The following is a 19,051-nucleotide window of genomic DNA, read 5'->3' as shown; positions in this document are numbered from 1 at the left end:
GCCTTTATATTTGTCCTGCATACGAGCCGTACCTTATCTACAGCTTGATATCCGTGCGCTGCTGTTAGTCAGATCCTTGCACATGAAAAGATTATATCATAGATGAAACGTACATATTTCATTTCCTTGTGTACATTTCATGCACAAATAGTATTGTTTCGAAATATCAGTCTTTTGATATCATTTACTATTCAGTTTGCTTCAAAGCTAATCTCCCAAATCTATGAGACATACACATATAAGTCCTTCTTCCAAGGAGAAAAAACTGTCGCAAATGACCCATGATCAAACTAAATTTAATGAATTTTAATAATCTTTGCATCATTTAAGACCAGATGATAGGAAGGAACTTAATGTTCCTATAAAGTGTTTTCTTTTTCTCTCTTAGTTTTCTCTGAAGATTGTGTTTTGTAATATATGTAATTTATGGATGACATTATTCATTGTTGTATACACAGACTGGTTCTCTAAATTCAAGACCGAAACTATGCAATCAAGCTGATTGTTGTTGTGGGTAATAAATGAAAAGTAATTAGTTGACTTTGTTTAGACTAACATGCTTTAAGATAAAGTCGATTTCCAATGACGAAGACATATTTAGAATTAAAATGATATTTTATTTGCATGCTTCTAAATGAAATCCAACTCATCTGAATTTTACTGTTGATAATAATCAAGAGTTTCAGATCTACATAATATTAATTGCTGCCGATAGACCATTGGACAATTCGTTGATCAAACAGCATTCTCCATTCGCCGGCGTCCCCGTTTGAAACTTGGATTATGCATAAAGATGAATGCATGCTGATGTATGTCGATGGAAGCCAAATTTGCCATTCTAGTCGACGGTCATACCATTAATTTGACAGTTGATTTTCACAACAACAAAAAAGATAATTCCAGTAGGTGGATTAGGCAAGGTTCGTTTTAGGTTCTCTCTAAGCAGCACATTCATCTTTCGTTAAAGATATGATAGGAAATCTGTACAAATATTATGAATTCGTCCATCAATATTTTGCTTAAAAACCAATTCCGGATAGACTTTGTTCTATTTACAACCTCCTTGAAAACGAATACCGTTTTTTACTAAAATGCATCTTGTGGATAGATGTGAGATGAAATTCAAGCAGACAAGACCTTTGAAGAGACTAGCAAGTGAGAAATCATGTGGCTGTCTCCAATTTAGAAAGTGCTTCAATCCAAGTAATCTACGCCGTTTCAGAATCAAATAAAGAGATGTGTTGTGTCGGTTTATTCTAACAGCATGCATTGTAACCCCATAGGCAGTCAATCAATAAATCAACGCCTACTGAATTAGATGACACAGACATGTAAATGACATTAGGCAGTTAAGGTAAAGACACGGTGGGGAGATAGGCCCTTACGAAGCAAGGGAATAATGTGCATCGGTGGTTCAGTGGTAGAATGCTCGCCTGCCACGCGGGCGGCCCGGGTTCGATTCCCGGCCGATGCAAATTTTTTTTAATATAATTTTAGAATGTTTGCATAATCCAATATTTGTAATAACTCTTTTTGCCCTAGTCTAATTTTCGCTCACTTTTGTGTTTTATGCCAACTCCACAACTGAAATCGGAACAGTCCTTGAATCAGAAGCTTGGATGTCTCACACTGAGTGTCCCTCGCTTCCCGGAAAAAACATGGATGTTGGTGCAAAACAGCTTTCCATTACAATGGGACAGATCCTTATCTTGTCTATAAGGAGTTTCTAATTGGAACTGTAGGAAGAGCGTAATAACCTTCATTTTTCAGTTAGAGGTTAATCTTTAAATCCGGATGACGATGCCTATCGCCCTTAATTATTTTAACACAAGAACATTTCAGTGTACTGAACGTGTTATTATCATTTACTTTATGACACTAGAATACTCTTTTAGAGATGTCTTCAATTTATTTCAACATTTATGTCTGTCTGTAAACCTCGTTTCACGTTTGACCTTCTCCAGCCAACTTTGACTCGAATTTCATTGAACTGATTTCAAATCCAGACTGAAAGGAATGATACTAAGTTCCCATTCACAATGTTTTTGTGTTATTTACAGATTACTGTATCAAACGATCATTGACCTCTCTCTCTCCCTCTGTCTCTCTCGCTCCCTCTCTCTCTCTCTCTCCCTCTCTCTCCCTCGCACTCTCTCTCTCTCTCTGTCTCTCTCTCTCTCTCGTTCGAAATCACACAAGAGTTCAAAGTTTATGCCTGCACAATGTCATATGTAGGAAAGTCATCATTGGAGATGTAAATGTTTAGATGATCAACCTGTCATGGGTTTCATTACATTTCAGAGGACAACAAATAGAACTAGAATCAGCCTGCAATTTCAAAACTCTACAACGTCATTAAGAATAAATGTACGACATACTGTTATATCTACAATTACACCGTTTGAAAGATAAACTATATCCTCATGCGCAAACATGCACGCACGCAAACATACATATATGTGTAAACAACATACAATAATTTTTTTTTTAAAAGGCAAACTGTTATCTATACTGTATTTCTACTGTGTGATTGAAGTTTCTCCTTAATTGCGGGTAGGAGATTGGGCCTATCTGAATAATGTCTTTTTTATCAATAACATATTGAAGGCTTATTGTGTATATGGTTGTAGATTATAAAGTAAGATTATTAATTTTGTATGAAAACATCTTTATTTGGATTTGAGATCAGATCATTAGTTTTTCCTCAGGAAATCCTGGTGTACCAGATATTTGGCATGTTCTTTACTAAACCTTTAGTATTATACATGATCTTGCTGCCAGCGTTGAATATTATAGTAAACGAAACAAATATATTTGCAGTAGATGCATTAGGCAAAGTTAATTGCAGGTTTTATCTAAGCAATACACCAAACTTTAGGATAGGAAAACTGTACCAATAGTGCGAATTGCGTCCATTAATGTCTTGCTTACAAACTAATTCAGGACGGATTTTATTTGATTCACAACCTCCTTAGAAATGAACACCATTTCTCTACTTGCATGTGTCTTGTATAAAGATCTAAGAGCCATATATATATATATACAGACGCTGGCGGCCTTCATTTGATTCCAAGTCGATGAAAGGATACTTTTACATTCAGAATGTGTGCATGGTCCTAAATTGTACTAGCGTTTTTCGCTGTAACCTAATTGTCGCTCACTTATGTTTTGTATGCCAACGCCACAACTTAAAGTCTTCCATCAGGAGATGGGGTTTCTCACACAGAATGTCCCTCGTTTGATAGATGCCCCGTGAATCCAACAATCAAAAGCAATTATTTTGTCATTGAGGATGTATTAAACTGCATGCCATAGCATTCATAGAACTGTATGCCTGAGAATGTGCAGAAATGCATTTCTGCCTATCGAAACAAAAGCACACCTGATGTTTCTATCCAGAACTCAAACCTCAGTAAATCATAAAATAGGGAGTTGCAAAATTAATGCTAAAACAATTCTCTGGCAATCAAGAAGTCTAGTAAAAGTAATGCCACCAATGTCTTTCATCAGTACATTTTGGAATTAGAGCTACAATGAAATGATTTTGCAATATTATCAGCCTAATACAAACCCAGTTTGAAGTGAGACAGAAATGGGACTCGGATTGAATCTTGAAAAGGTCAATAAAAGTCAGACGGAAACTTGCAGAAAACATGGAAGTCAGACGATATTTTTGAATAGTAAATGGAAATCAGACGAAGTCTTGGAAAAATATGTTTAGGTAGATTTCTGAACACAAGGAATTCGACTGCTGTATTCCGAATTCAATACCAAGGTATTGTTATATTTATCTGAAAAGTCACAAACCGGTCTAGAACTGGACTATGCCAAGCGAAGTTCGGACAAGTGGCACATTGTTTCAGATTGTTCAAGACAGACTGAGCGTGTTGCCGAGCGGATTTATTTTAATCGAAACACTTTGGCGCAGAAACACTATCCATATTTTAAAGATACAAATGATTTCCTGGAAAAAACTGACCAAACTTACAGCCTCTTAAAACTGTATACTTGGAGAAAGAAAAGTGTGCAACGGCCATAAATTACCAGTTTTGTACGTTAGGTGTATTGAGGATAGTTTCCTCGTTTGGACCCATGTGGAGGAAAAATAGTTTCCTGACTGGATATAACAACCAACATTCATCAATTAAAATTAAAACGAAAAAGAAATGGAATAAGGAGTAGATTTCCTAAATTTGACATTATACAACAGAATAAACTTGCAAACGGGAATAATCGGGACATTAGGATATATTTAAAGGAGATTCATCAATTGTTACGTTAAATACCTTTCCTGTAAGGCATGGGTTCAGGAGCATTGTTAATTCCAAACACATATTTCCCACACGATTTTGCAACATCAACAAGATTTAATGACGCTTGTTCGATGTATTTCGAGAAATAAGTTGAAAAATCAAGCAAGTGGTTAAACAGAGACCTGAAGTTTTAAGAAGAATAAATATTCTCAACAAAACAAAACTAACAATTTCGTTTTTTGTTAGTTACATTTGACGTTCTTAGTTTTTCTCCTTTATATTCCATACAACTTTACAAAACAAAAAATAACAATTACGATCTATGTTGGTTTCAGTCCACGTTCTTTTTTTCTTTTACATTCCTTAAAAGCTTGCAAAACAAATGTAACAAGTACGTTCTTTGTTGGTTAAAGTCGATCTTTTTTTCTTTCTCACATTCTTTACAAGCTTACAAATTAAAACTAACAATTATGTTCTTTTTTGGTTTCAATCGACGTTCCGCATCTGCAAGATGACTTATTGTTGTTACAGCTCTGTGAAGATAACAATTCCAAAATGTTGCACCGTATAACTGTAAATATAACTTTATCAAGCATATTTATTCTTAATAGGGTTGTCAACTTTTGAAAGCTGAGGCTGATTGAAGTCCTGAAGATTGATCTCTGAAAGGTAAAGAAATGCAAGACAGGTTGATCATCTAGCCATCTACAACTACAAATATAACTTCCCAACATATGTCACATACACAACGAGAAAACACCGATATTATTTTCACCGAAAGCATAACTTAGGAAGAAAATTATAATATATTCAACTGAATTCGAATCGCAATTATGCGACTATTTATTTCAATTGAAACCTTTAAAGGGAGAGAAATCACTGGCCGCACATGGTGTCTGAAGCCATACACTGCATTATACTCCTCAGCAAGAGCAGAAGACCTCTTCCAGGACATGGTGATTATCACAATTTTTGCACGATCGGTTGCGTTCAAAACATTTAAAAGAACGGAAACCCTCTTCAAGCACATGGTACTTATTGGAAATGTAACACGTGCAGTTACATACGAAGCCAGTGAATGAACAGGAGCCGTGGTGATGCATAGTTATAGCAGAAACAGTTGCATTTGAAAATCCGAGAAACAGAATAAACTCTCTAGCCGAAGATGTTACCTACTTATGATATTGATCAAGTGGTAGTCGGTATTTATCACCTTCAGACACACACAATAAGAGAACGGGAGTAAAATGAAATTTGTTGATTTTGAAATAAGGACAGACCAAGTTTCATGAACATGTCTTACAATTTTAGAGCGAACTAACTGAAGACATTTTATTCTTAATTCTTACTGATTATATGGACAGACATACATTCGCAGAGTAAATGTGAATTTTTTTGAACATCAAAGTTTTCCTAATTTGACTTACTTGTTCATCTTTGAACTGCAACGATAAAACACTTAATTGACCATATGCCTTTTGTATGGTTTCGCTTTCTAATGAACCGAACACTTGATTGAAAATTCAGGCGTGAATATGCTTTGGCGCATCATCTTAAACTAGTATCATATACTTACTTTAAAACATAATCTGGACACTAGAATAGTTTTAAAGGAGGTTCATCAATTGTTACGTAAAATACTTTTCCAATAAGTCGTACGTTCAGGAGCATTGTCAAATTCCCAATACATATCTCCCACACAATTTGTAACAATCAACAACATTTAATGATGTTTGCTTGTTGCTTTTCGTGAAATAGGTTAGAAAATCAAGAAAGTGGGTAAACTGAGACTTGATGTTTTAAGAAGAATAAAGATTCTCAACAAGAAAAATCACAACCTACCAATTACGTTCTTTGCTGATCCCCGGTCGAGTCATACCAAAGACTTACAAAATGCTACTAACAGCTGCCTCGCTTCACGCTCAGCATTAAGAGGTTAGTGTTAGGACTGGTCCGCCTGGTGTCAGGATAATATGACTGGGTGGGACATCATGCTACATGTCTGCGGCATGATGCCCCAGTGCTAGACATAACTATAATTTGTCGCACTGCGGACATCGTAGCGATATGACTGATAAATTATTAAAGCTACGTTAAAAATCCAAATCACACACACACACACACACACGCACACGCACACATGTTCTTTGCTGGTTTTAATCGACGTTCTTATTTTTTCTTCTTTGCATTCCTTACAACCTTACACAACAAAAGATAACAATTACGTTATTTGTTAGTTTCAATCGATGTTCAGCATATGAATCAAAGTTTGCAAGAGAATATTTGTGTGAATATTTGTGTGATTTGCAACAAAAATTTCCTGATGCGTTTCAAAGTTACACTTTGAATAGAGCTTACAAAGGAAATGAAAATATAAGGAGCATTTTGGGCGAGATCCAGTCTTCCGAGTATCGACAAGTCTGGTTTTTAAAAGTGTAAATCGAATGGTAGTAAGTGGTGAATGTTTCTAATTAATTCAGACCTAGCAATTAATGTTAAAACAAGTGAAAATTGTAAAGTTAAAAATATAGTTCATATGATGCGAAAACTGTTTTATGTTATGTATTGTTTAAACTGTATAAAGAGAATGCAGAGGAAACCAAAAGGCATTTAATTTATTTACTTTTAATGAACATTCTTCGGGACCTTTATGGTACATAGATTCATTCGCATCGATCTGTCTGTCTCTATGTATAACTGTATGTCTGTTTCAATCTCAATCCACTGTAAACCTGTCTGCCTGTTTGTCTGCCTATATGTCTATTGTATTGCCTGTTCAAGTATTTTGATTCTCTTGATGGGTATCTTCCTTCGTTGGAATGATGAAATAAATATCTATATATCAATCTATCGATTGACCGATAGCTTTATCTGTCTATATATATTGATGGGCATGCTCCTTTTTGAGAATGAGTACATTTCATACACAACTAGTAAAGTTTAAAAATCTTAGTCTTTCGTCGTCATTAAACTATTCAATTTGCTTCAGAACAAGAAGACAGAATAACTTCAAATTACTTTTGTTTTTACATTCATCGCCAGGCTTTCTTCTCCAGTTACTTGTCGATATTATGTCCAAATAATGAAGATAATGACCCAAATATAAGTCCTTATTCCAAGGCCAAAAAAACTGTCGCAAATGACCAAAGGAAAAACTGATTTTAATGAATTTTAATCATTATTGCATAGGATAAGAAGGAACTTAGTGTCACTATAAAGTGTCTTTTTTTCTCTTAGTTTTCTCTGACGATGGTGTTTTCTGACATATGTAATTGTGGTTAAGATTAGTCTTTCTTGTATACATAAACAGGTTCTCTAAATTCAAGAATGAAACTATGCAATCAAAACTGGCAGAAGTTAAATAATTATTAGCATACATTTTGATAAGGATGTCTAAAACAAACTTTTTCTGTATGGGTGTGGAGGTTAACTTTGTTCAGAGGAAGATAAGAGTGCAATGAAAAACTATGCTAATCCACTGGTCCATACAGTAGTTATATTTGTTCAAGAATTTCCGTACATCCTCTGAAGCTGAAGTCGTAAATGGGGTTCTGGGAAGTTAACTTCCAATTAATTGTACTTGACTAACTATATGAAAACCTATTTCAAGTTTTGGAGAAATGACAATTCACCAGCGTTTCCGAAATCAATCCGTCAAAAGTATTGCATTTACACGAATAATTGAAAATGAAATATTTCACTCATGGCTGTCCCGAGAGATTGCTTCAACCATTTACCAGGATACTACAAAATGAGTATTAACTTTGATTTCCAAAATGGTGGGCTCGTCCGGGATTTGAGCCCGGGACCTCTCGCACCCAAAGCGAGAATCATACCCCTAGACCAACGAGCCTCACACGGGAAATAATCGTGCCATTATCCGCCTTTATATTTGTCCTGCATACGAGCCGTACCTTATCTACAGCTTGATATCAGTGCGCTGCTGTTACTCAGATCCTTGCACATGAAAAGATTATATCATAGATGAAACGTACATATTTCATTTCCTTGTGTACATTTCATGCACAAATAGTATTGTTTCGAAATATCAGTCTTTTGATATCATTTACTATTCAGTTTGCTTCAAAGCTAATCTCCCAAATCTATGAGACATACACATATAAGTCCTTCTTCCAAGGAGAAAAAACTGTCGCAAATGACCCATGATCAAACTAAATTTAATGAATTTTAATAATCTTTGCATCATTTAAGACCAGATGATAGGAAGGAACTTAATGTTCCTATAAAGTGTTTTCTTTTTCTCTCTTAGTTTTCTCTGAAGATTGTGTTTTGTAATATATGTAATTTATGGATGACATTATTCATTGTTGTATACACAGACTGGTTCTCTAAATTCAAGACCGAAACTATGCAATCAAGCTGATTGTTGTTGTGGGTAATAAATGAAAAGTAATTAGTTGACTTTGTTTAGACTAACATGCTTTAAGATAAAGTCGATTTCCGATGACGAAGACATATTTAGAATTAAAATGATATTTTATTTGCATGCTTCTAAATGAAATCCAACTCATCTGAATTTTACTGTTGATAATAATCAAGAGTTTCAGATCTACATAATATTAATTGCTGCCGATAGACCCTTGGACAATTCGTTGATCAAACAGCATTCTCCATTCGCCGGCGTCCCCGTTTGACACTTGGATTATGCATAAAGATGAATGCATGCTGATGTATGTCGATGGAAGCCAAATTTGCCATTCTAGTCGACGGTCATACCATTAATTTGACAGTTGATTTTCACAACAACAAAAAAGATAATTCCAGTAGGTGGATTAGGCAAGGTTCGTTTTAGGTTCTCTCTAAGCAGCACATTCATCTTTCGTTAAAGATATGATAGGAAATCTGTACAAATATTATGAATTCGTCCATCAATATTTTGCTTAAAAACCAATTCCGGATAGACTTTGTTCTATTTACAACCTCCTTGAAAACGAATACCGTTTTCTACTAAAATGCATCTTGTGGATAGATGTGAGATGAAATTCAAGCAGACAAGACCTTTGAAGAGACTAGCAAGTGAGAAATCATGTGGCTGTCTCCAATTTAGAAAGTGCTTCAATCCAAGTAATCTACGCCGTTTCAGAATCAAATAAAGAGATGTGTTGTGTCGGTTTACTCTAACAGCATGCATTGTAACCCAATAGGCAGTCAATCAATAAATCAACGCCTACTGAATTAGATGACACAGACATATAAATGACATTAGGCAGTTAAGGTAAAGACACGGTGGGGAGATAGGCCCTTACGAAGCAAGGGAATAATGTGCATCGGTGGTTCAGTGGTAGAATGCTCGCCTGCCACGCGGGCGGCCCGGGTTCGATTCCCGGCCGATGCAAATTTTTTTTTATATAATTTTGGAATGTTTGCATAATCCAATATTTGTAATAACTCTTTTTGCCCTAGTCTAATTTTCGCTCACTTTTGTGTTTTATGCCAACTCCACAACTGAAATCGGAACAGTCCTTGAATCAGAAGCTTGGATGTCTCACACTGAGTGTCCCTCGCTTCCCGGAAAAAAACATGGATGTTGGTGCAAAACAGCTTTCCATTACAATGGGACAGATCCTTATCTTGTCTATAAGGAGTTTCTAATTGGAACTGTAGGAAGAGCGTAATAACCTTCATTTTTCAGTTAGAGGTTAATCTTTAAATCCGGATGACGATGCCAATCGCCCTTAATTATTTTAACACAAGAACATTTCAGTGTACTGAACGTGTTATTATCATTTACTTTATGACACTAGAATACTCTTTTAGAGATGTCTTCAATTTATTTCAACATTTATGTCTGTCTGTAAACCTCGTTTCACGTTTGACCTTCTCCAGCCAACTTTGACTCGAATTTCATTGAACTGATTTCAAATCCAGACTCAAAGGAATGATACTAACTTCCCATTCACAATGTTTTTGTGTTATTTACAGAATACTGTATCAAACGATCATTGACCTCTCTCTCTCCCTCTGTCTCTCTCGCTCCCTCTCTCGCTCAATCTCCCTCTCTCTCCCTCGCACTCTCTCTCTCTCTGTCTGTCTGTCTGTCTGTCTCTCTCTCTCTCTCTCTCGTTCGAAATCACACAAGAGTTCAAAGTTTATGCCTGCACAATGTCATATGTAGGAAAGTCATCATTGGAGATGTAAATGTTTAGATGATCAACCTGTCATGGGTTTCAGTACATTTCAGAGGACAACAAATAGAACTATAATCAGCCTGCAATTTCAAAACTCTACAACGTCATTAAGAATAAATGTACGACATACTGTTATATCTACAATTACACCGTTTGAAAGATAAACTATATCCTCATGCGCAAACATGCACGCACGCAAACATACATATATGTGTAAACAACATACAATAATTTTTTTTTTAAAAGGCAAACTGTTATCTATACTGTATTTCTACTGTGTGATTGAAGTTTCTCCTTAATTGCGGGTAGGAGATTGGGCCTATCTGAATAATGTCTTTTTTATCAATAACATATTGAAGGCTTATTGTGTATATGGTTGTAGATTATAAAGTAAGATTATTAATTTTGTATGAAAACATCTTTATTTGGATTTGAGATCAGATCATTAGTTTTTCCTCAGGAAATCCTGGTGTACCAGATATTTGGCATGTTCTTTACTAAACCTTTAGTATTATACATGATCTTGCTGCCAGCGTTGAATATTATAGTAAACGAAACAAATATATTTGCAGTAGATGCATTAGGCAAAGTTGATTGCAGGTTTTATCTAAGCAATACACCAAACTTTAGGATAGGAAAACTGTACCAATAGTGCGAATTGCGTCCATTAATGTCTTGCTTACAAACTAATTCAGGACGGATTTTATTTGATTCACAACCTCCTTAGAAATGAACACCATTTCTCTACTTGCATGTGTCTTGTAGAAAGATCTAAGAGCCATATATATATATATATATATATACAGACGCTGGCGGCCTTCATTTGATTCCAAGTCGATGAAAGGATACTTTTACATTCAGAATGTGTGCATGGTCCTAAATTGTACTAGCGTTTTTCGCTGTAACCTAATTGTCGCTCACTTATGTTTTGTATGCCAACGCCACAACTTAAGGTCTTCCATCAGTATTCATAGAACTGTATGCCTGAGAATGTGCAGAAATGCATTTCTGCCTATCGAAACAAAAGCACACCCGATGTTTCTATCCAGAACTCAAACCTCAGTAAATCATAAAATAGGGAGTTGCAAAATTAATGCTAAAACAATTCTCTGGCAATCAAGAAGTCTAGTAAAAGTAATGCCACCAATGTCTTTCATCAGTACATTTTGGAATTAGAGCTACAATGAAATGATTTTGCAATATTATCAGCCTAATACAAACCCAGTTTGAAGTGAGACAGAAATGGGACTCGGATTGAATCTTGAAAAGGTAAATAAAAGTCAGACGGAAACTTGCAGAAAACATGGAAGTCAGACGATATTTTTGAATAGTAAATGGAAATCAGACGAAGTCTTGGAAAAATATGTTTAGGTAGATTTCTGAACACAAGGAATTCGACTGCTGTATTCCGAATTCAATACCAAGGTATTGTTATATTTATCTGAAAAGTCACAAACCGGTCTAGAACTGGACTATGCCAAGCGAAGTTCGGACAAGTGGCACATTGTTTCAGATTGTTCAAGACAGACTGAGCGTGTTGCCGAGCGGATTTATTTTAATCGAAACACTTTGGCGCAGAAACACTATCCATATTTTAAAGATACAAATGATTTCCTGGAAAAAACTGACCAAACTTACAGCCTCTTAAAACTGTATACTTGGAGAAAGAAAAGTGTGCAACGGCCATAAATTACCAGTTTTGTACGTTAGGTGTATTGAGGATAGTTTCCTCGTTTGGACCCATGTGGAGGAAAAATAGTTTCCTGACTGGATATAACAACCAACATTCATCAATTAAAATTAAAACGAAAAAGAAATGGAATAAGGAGTAGATTTCCTAAATTTGACATTATACAACAGAATAAACTTGCAAACGGGAATAATCGGGACATTAGGATATATTTAAAGGAGATTCATCAATTGTTACGTTAAATACCTTTCCTGTAAGGCATGGGTTCAGGAGCATTGTTAATTCCAAACACATATTTCCCACACGATTTTGCAACATCAACAAGATTTAATGACGCTTCTTCGATGTATTTCGAGAAATAAGTTGAAAAATCAAGCAAGTGGTTAAACAGAGACCTGAAGTTTTAAGAAGAATAAATATTCTCAACAAAACAAAACTAACAATTTCGTTTTTTGTTAGTTACATTTGACGTTCTTAGTTTTTCTCCTTTATATTCCATACAACTTTACAAAACAAAAAATAACAATTACGATCTATGTTGGTTTCAGTCCACGTTCTTTTTTTCTTTTACATTCCTTAAAAGCTTGCAAAACAAATGTAACAAGTACGTTCTTTGTTGGTTAAAGTCGATCTTTTTTTCTTTCTCACATTCTTTACAAGCTTACAAATTAAAACTAACAATTATGTTCTTTTTTGGTTTCAATCGACGTTCCGCATCTGCAAGATGACTTATTGTTGTTACAGCTCTGTGAAGATAACAATTCCAAAATGTTGCACCGTATAACTGTAAATATAACTTTATCAAGCATATTTATTCTTAATAGGGTTGTCAACTTTTGAAAGCTGAGGCTGATTGAAGTCCTGAAGATTGATCTCTGAAAGGTAAAGAAATGCAAGACAGGTTGATCATCTAGCCATCTACAACTACAAATATAACTTCCCAACATATGTCACATACACAACGAGAAAACACCGATATTATTTTCACCGAAAGCATAACTTAGGAAGAAAATTATAATATATTCAACTGAATTCGAATCGCAATTATGCGACTATTTATTTCAATTGAAACCTTTAAAGGGAGAGAAATCACTGGCCGCACATGGTGTCTGAAGCCATACACTGCATTATACTCCTCAGCAAGAGCAGAAGACCTCTTCCAGGACATGGTGATTATCACAATTTTTGCACGATCGGTTGCGTTCAAAACATTTAAAAGAACGGAAACCCTCTTCAAGCACATGGTACTTATTGGAAATGTAACACGTGCAGTTACATACGAAGCCAGTGAATGAACAGGAGCCGTGGTGATGCATAGTTATAGCAGAAACAGTTGCATTTGAAAATCCGAGAAACAGAATAAACTCTCTAGCCGAAGATGTTACCTACTTATGATATTGATCAAGTGGTAGTCGGTATTTATCACCTTCAGACACACACAATAAGAGAACGGGAGTAAAATGAAATTTGTTGATTTTGAAATAAGGACAGACCAAGTTTCATGAACATGTCTTACAATTTTAGAGCGAACTAACTGAAGACATTTTATTCTTAATTCTTACTGATTATATGGACAGACATACATTCGCAGAGTAAATGTGAATTTTTTTGAACATCAAAGTTTTCCTAATTTGACTTACTTGTTCATCTTTGAACTGCAACGATAAAACACTTAATTGACCATATGCCTTTTGTATGGTTTCGCTTTCTAATGAACCGAACACTTGATTGAAAATTCAGGCGTGAATATGCTTTGGCGCATCATCTTAAACTAGTATCATATACTTACTTTAAAACATAATCTGGACACTAGAATAGTTTTAAAGGAGGTTCATCAATTGTTACGTAAAATACTTTTCCAATAAGTCGTACGTTCAGGAGCATTGTCAAATTCCCAATACATATCTCCCACACAATTTGTAACAATCAACAACATTTAATGATGTTTGCTTGTTGCTTTTCGTGAAATAGGTTAGAAAATCAAGAAAGTGGGTAAACTGAGACTTGATGTTTTAAGAAGAATAAAGATTCTCAACAAGAAAAATCACAACCTACCAATTACGTTCTTTGCTGATCCCCGGTCGAGTCATACCAAAGACTTACAAAATGCTACTAACAGCTGCCTCGCTTCACGCTCAGCATTAAGAGGTTAGTGTTAGGACTGGTCCGCCTGGTGTCAGGATAATATGACTGGGTGGGACATCATGCTACATGTCTGCGGCATGATGCCCCAGTGCTAGACATAACTATAATTTGTCGCACTGCGGACATCGTAGCGATATGACTGATAAATTATTAAAGCTACGTTAAAAATCCAAATCACACACACACACACACACACGCACACGCACACATGTTCTTTGCTGGTTTTAATCGACGTTCTTATTTTTTCTTCTTTACATTCCTTACAACCTTACACAACAAAAGATAACAATTACGTTATTTGTTAGTTTCAATCGATGTTCAGCATATGAATCAAAGTTTGCAAGAGAATATTTGTGTGAATATTTGTGTGATTTGCAACAACAATTTCCTGATGCGTTTCAAAGTTACACTTTGAATAGAGCTTACAAAGGAAATGAAAATATAAGGAGCATTTTGGGCGAGATCCAGTCTTCCGAGTATCGACAAGTCTGGTTTTTAAAAGTGTAAATCGAATGGTAGTAAGTGGTGAATGTTTCTAATTAATTCAGACCTATCAATTAACGTTAAAACAAGTGAAAATTGTAAAGTTAAAAATATAGTTCATATGATGCGAAAACTGTTTTATGTTATGTATTGTTTAAACTGTATAAAGAGAATGCAGAGGAAACCAAAAGGCATTTAATTTATTTACTTTTAATGAACATTCTTCGGGACCTTTATGGTACATAGATTCATTCGCATCTATCTGTCTGTCTCTATGTATAACTGTATGTCTGTTTCAATCTCAATCCACTGTAAACCTGTCTGCCTGTTTGTCTGCCTATATGTCTATTGTATTGCCTGTTCAAGTATTTTGATTCTCTTGATGGGTATCTTCCTTCGTTGGAATGATGAAATAAATATCTATATATCAATCTATCGATTGACCGATAGCTTTATCTGTCTATATATATTGATGGGCATGCTCCTTTTTGAGAATGAGTACATTTCATACACAACTAGTAAAGTTTCAAAATCTTAGTCTTTCGTCGTCATTAAACTATTCAATTTGCTTCAGAACAAGAAGACAGAATAACTTCAAATTACTTTTGTTTTTACATTCATCGCCAGGCTTTCTTCTCCAGTTACTTGTCGATATTATGTCCAAATAATGAAGATAATGACCCAAATATAAGTCCTTATTCCAAGGCCAAAAAAAACTGTCGCAAATGACCAAAGGAAAAACTGATTTTAATGAATTTTAATCATTATTGCATAGGATAAGAAGGAACTTAGTGTCACTATAAAGTGTTTTTTTTTCTCTTAGTTTTCTCTGACGATGGTGTTTTCTGACATATGTAATTGTGGTTAAGATTAGTCTTTCTTGTATACATAAACAGGTTCTCTAAATTCAAGAATGAAACTATGCAATCAAAACTGGCAGAAGTTAAATAATTATTAGCATACATTTTGATAAGGATGTCTAAAACAAACTTTTTCTGTATGGGTGTGGAGGTTAACTTTGTTCAGAGGAAGATAAGAGTGCAATGAAAAACTATGCTAATCCACTGGTCCATACAGTAGTTATATTTGTTCAAGAATTTCCGTACATCCTCTGAAGCTGAAGTCGTAAATGGGGTTCTGGGAAGTTAACTTCCAATTAATTGTACTTGACTAACTATATGAAAACCTATTTCAAGTTTTGGAGAAATGACAATTCACCAGCGTTTCCGAAATCAATCCGTCAAAAGTATTGCATTTACACGAATAATTGAAAATGAAATATTTCACTCATGGCTGTCCCGAGAGATTGCTTCAACCATTTACCAGGATACTACAAAATGAGTATTAACTTTGATTTCCAAAATGGTGGGCTCGTCCGGGATTTGAGCCCGGGACCTCTCGCACCCAAAGCGAGAATCATACCCCTAGACCAACGAGCCTCACATGGGAAATAATCGTGCCATTATCCGCCTTTATATTTGTCCTGCATACGAGCCGTACCTTATCTACAGCTTGATATCAGTGCGCTGCTGTTACTCAGATCCTTGCACATGAAAAGATTATATCATAGATGAAACGTACATATTTCATTTCCTTGTGTACATTTCATGCACAAATAGTATTGTTTCGAAATATCAGTCTTTTGATATCATTTACTATTCAGTTTGCTTCAAAGCTAATCTCCCAAATCTATGAGACATACACATATAAGTCCTTCTTCCAAGGAGAAAAAACTGTCGCAAATGACCCATGATCAAACTAAATTTAATGAATTTTAATAATCTTTGCATCATTTAAGACCAGATGATAGGAAGGAACTTAATGTTCCTATAAAGTGTTTTCTTTTTCTCTCTTAGTTTTCTCTGAAGATTGTGTTTTGTAATATATGTAATTTATGGATGACATTATTCATTGTTGTATACACAGACTGGTTCTCTAAATTCAAGACCGAAACTATGCAATCAAGCTGATTGTTGTTGTGGGTAATAAATGAAAAGTAATTAGTTGACTTTGTTTAGACTAACATGCTTTAAGATAAAGTCGATTTCCGATGACGAAGACATATTTAGAATTAAAATGATATTTTATTTGCATGCTTCTAAATGAAATCCAACTCATCTGAATTTTACTGTTGATAATAATCAAGAGTTTCAGATCTACATAATATTAATTGCTGCCGATAGACCCTTGGACAATTCGTTGATCAAACAGCATTCTCCATTCGCCGGCGTCCCCGTTTGACACTTGCATTATGCATAAAGATGAATGCATGCTGATGTATGTCGATGGAAGCCAAATTTGCCATTCTAGTCGACGGTCATACCATTAATTTGACAGTTGATTTTCACAACAACAAAAAAGATAATTCCAGTAGGTGGATTAGGCAAGGTTCGTTTTAGGTTCTCTCTAAGCAGCACATTCATCTTTCGTTAAAGATATGATAGGAAATCTGTACAAATATTATGAATTCGTCCATCAATATTTTGCTTAAAAACCAATTCCGGATAGACTTTGTTCTATTTACAACCTCCTTGAAAACGAATACCGTTTTCTACTAAAATGCATCTTGTGGATAGATGTGAGATGAAATTCAAGCAGACAAGACCTTTGAAGAGACTAGCAAGTGAGAAATCATGTGGCTGTCTCCAATTTAGAAAGTGCTTCAATCCAAGTAATCTACGCCGTTTCAGAATCAAATAAAGAGATGTGTTGTGTCGGTTTACTCTAACAGCATGCATTGTAACCCCATAGGCAGTCAATCAATAAATCAACGCCTACTGAATTAGATGACACAGACATGTAAATGACATTAGGCAGTTAAGGTAAAGACACGGTGGGGAGATAGGCCCTTACGAAGCAAGGGAATAATGTGCATCGGTGGTTCAGTGGTAGAATGCTCGCCTGCCACGCGGGCGGCCCGGGTTCGATTCCCGGCCGATGCAAATTTTTTTTTTATATAATTTTGGAATGTTTGCATAATCCAATATTTGTAATAACTCTTTTTGCCCTAGTCTAATTTTCGCTCACTTTTGTGTTTTATGCCAACTCCACAACTGAAATCGGAACAGTCCTTGAATCAGAAGCTTGGATGTCTCACACTGAGTGTCCCTCGCTTCCCGGAAAAAAACATGGATGTTGGTGCAAAACAGCTTTCCATTACAATGGGACAGATCCTTATCTTGTCTATAAGGAGTTTCTAATTGGAACTGTAGGAAGAGCGTAATAACCTTCATTTTTCAGTTAGAGGTTAATCTTTAAATCCGGATGACGATGCCAATCGCCCTTAATTATTTTAACACAAGAACATTTCAGTGTACTGAACGTGTTATTATCATTTACTTTATGACACTAGAATACTCTTTTAGAGATGTCTTCAATTTATTTCAACATTTATGTCTGTCTGTAAACCTCGTTTCACGTTTGACCTTCTCCAGCCAACTTTGACTCGAATTTCATTGAACTGATTTCAAATCCAGACTCAAAGGAATGATACTAACTTCCCATTCACAATGTTTTTGTGTTATTTACAGAATACTGTATCAAACGATCATTGACCTCTCTCTCTCCCTCTGTCTCTCTCGCTCCCTCTCTCGCTCAATCTCCCTCTCTCTCCCTCGCACTCTCTCTCTCTCTGTCTGTCTGTCTGTCTGTCTCTCTCTCTCTCTCTCTCTCTCTCTCTCTCTCTCTCTCGTTCGAAATCACACAAGAGTTCAAAGTTTATGCCTGCACAATGTCATATGTAGGAAAGTCATCATTGGAGATGTAAATGTTTAGATGATCAACCTGTCATGGGTTTCAGTACATTTCAGAGGACAACAAATAGAACTATAATCAGCCTGCAATTTCAAAACTCTACAACGTCATTAAGAATAAATGTACGACATACTGTTATATCTACAATTACACCGTTTGAAAGATAAACTATATCCTCATGCGCAAACATGCACGCACGCAAACATACATATATGTGTAAACAACATACAATAATTTTTTTTTTAAAAGGCAAACTGTTATCTATACTGTATTTCTACTGTGTGATTGAAGTTTCTCCTTAATTGCGGGTAGGAGATTGGGCCTATCTGAATAATGTCTTTTTTATCAATAACATATTGAAGGCTTATTGTGTATATGGTTGTAGATTATAAAGTAAGATTATTAATTTTGTATGAAAACATCTTTATTTGGATTTGAGATCAGATCATTAGTTTTTCCTCAGGAAATCCTGGTGTACCAGATATTTGGCATGTTCTTTACTAAACCTTTAGTATTATACATGATCTTGCTGCCAGCGTTGAATATTATAGTAAACGAAACAAATATATTTGCAGTAG

General features: G+C 35.4%; 3 non-coding genes across 3 annotated transcripts; all 3 read left to right on the top strand.

Annotated features, from left to right (window-relative positions):
• Positions 1-1,403: 1,403 nt before the first annotated feature.
• On the top strand, positions 1,404-1,474 carry Trnag-gcc (transfer RNA glycine (anticodon GCC)). The gene has a single exon. It is a non-coding gene; the product is annotated as a tRNA-Gly (tRNA).
• Positions 1,475-9,538: 8,064 nt separating this feature from the next.
• Trnag-gcc (transfer RNA glycine (anticodon GCC)) lies at positions 9,539-9,609 on the top strand. The gene has a single exon. It is a non-coding gene; the product is annotated as a tRNA-Gly (tRNA).
• Positions 9,610-17,591: 7,982 nt separating this feature from the next.
• On the top strand, positions 17,592-17,662 carry Trnag-gcc (transfer RNA glycine (anticodon GCC)). Its single transcript has one exon. It is a non-coding gene; the product is annotated as a tRNA-Gly (tRNA).
• The last annotated feature ends 1,389 nt before the right edge of the window (positions 17,663-19,051 follow it).

The sequence above is a fragment of the Sinohyriopsis cumingii genome, unplaced genomic scaffold, assembly GCF_028554795.1.
Source record: "Sinohyriopsis cumingii isolate HCF-2022 unplaced genomic scaffold, ASM2855479v2 utg002482l, whole genome shotgun sequence".
Lineage (NCBI taxonomy): Eukaryota > Metazoa > Mollusca > Bivalvia > Unionida > Unionidae > Sinohyriopsis > Sinohyriopsis cumingii.
Note: the sequence above shows the minus strand (reverse complement) of the source record. Positions and strands in the feature narration are given on the sequence as shown.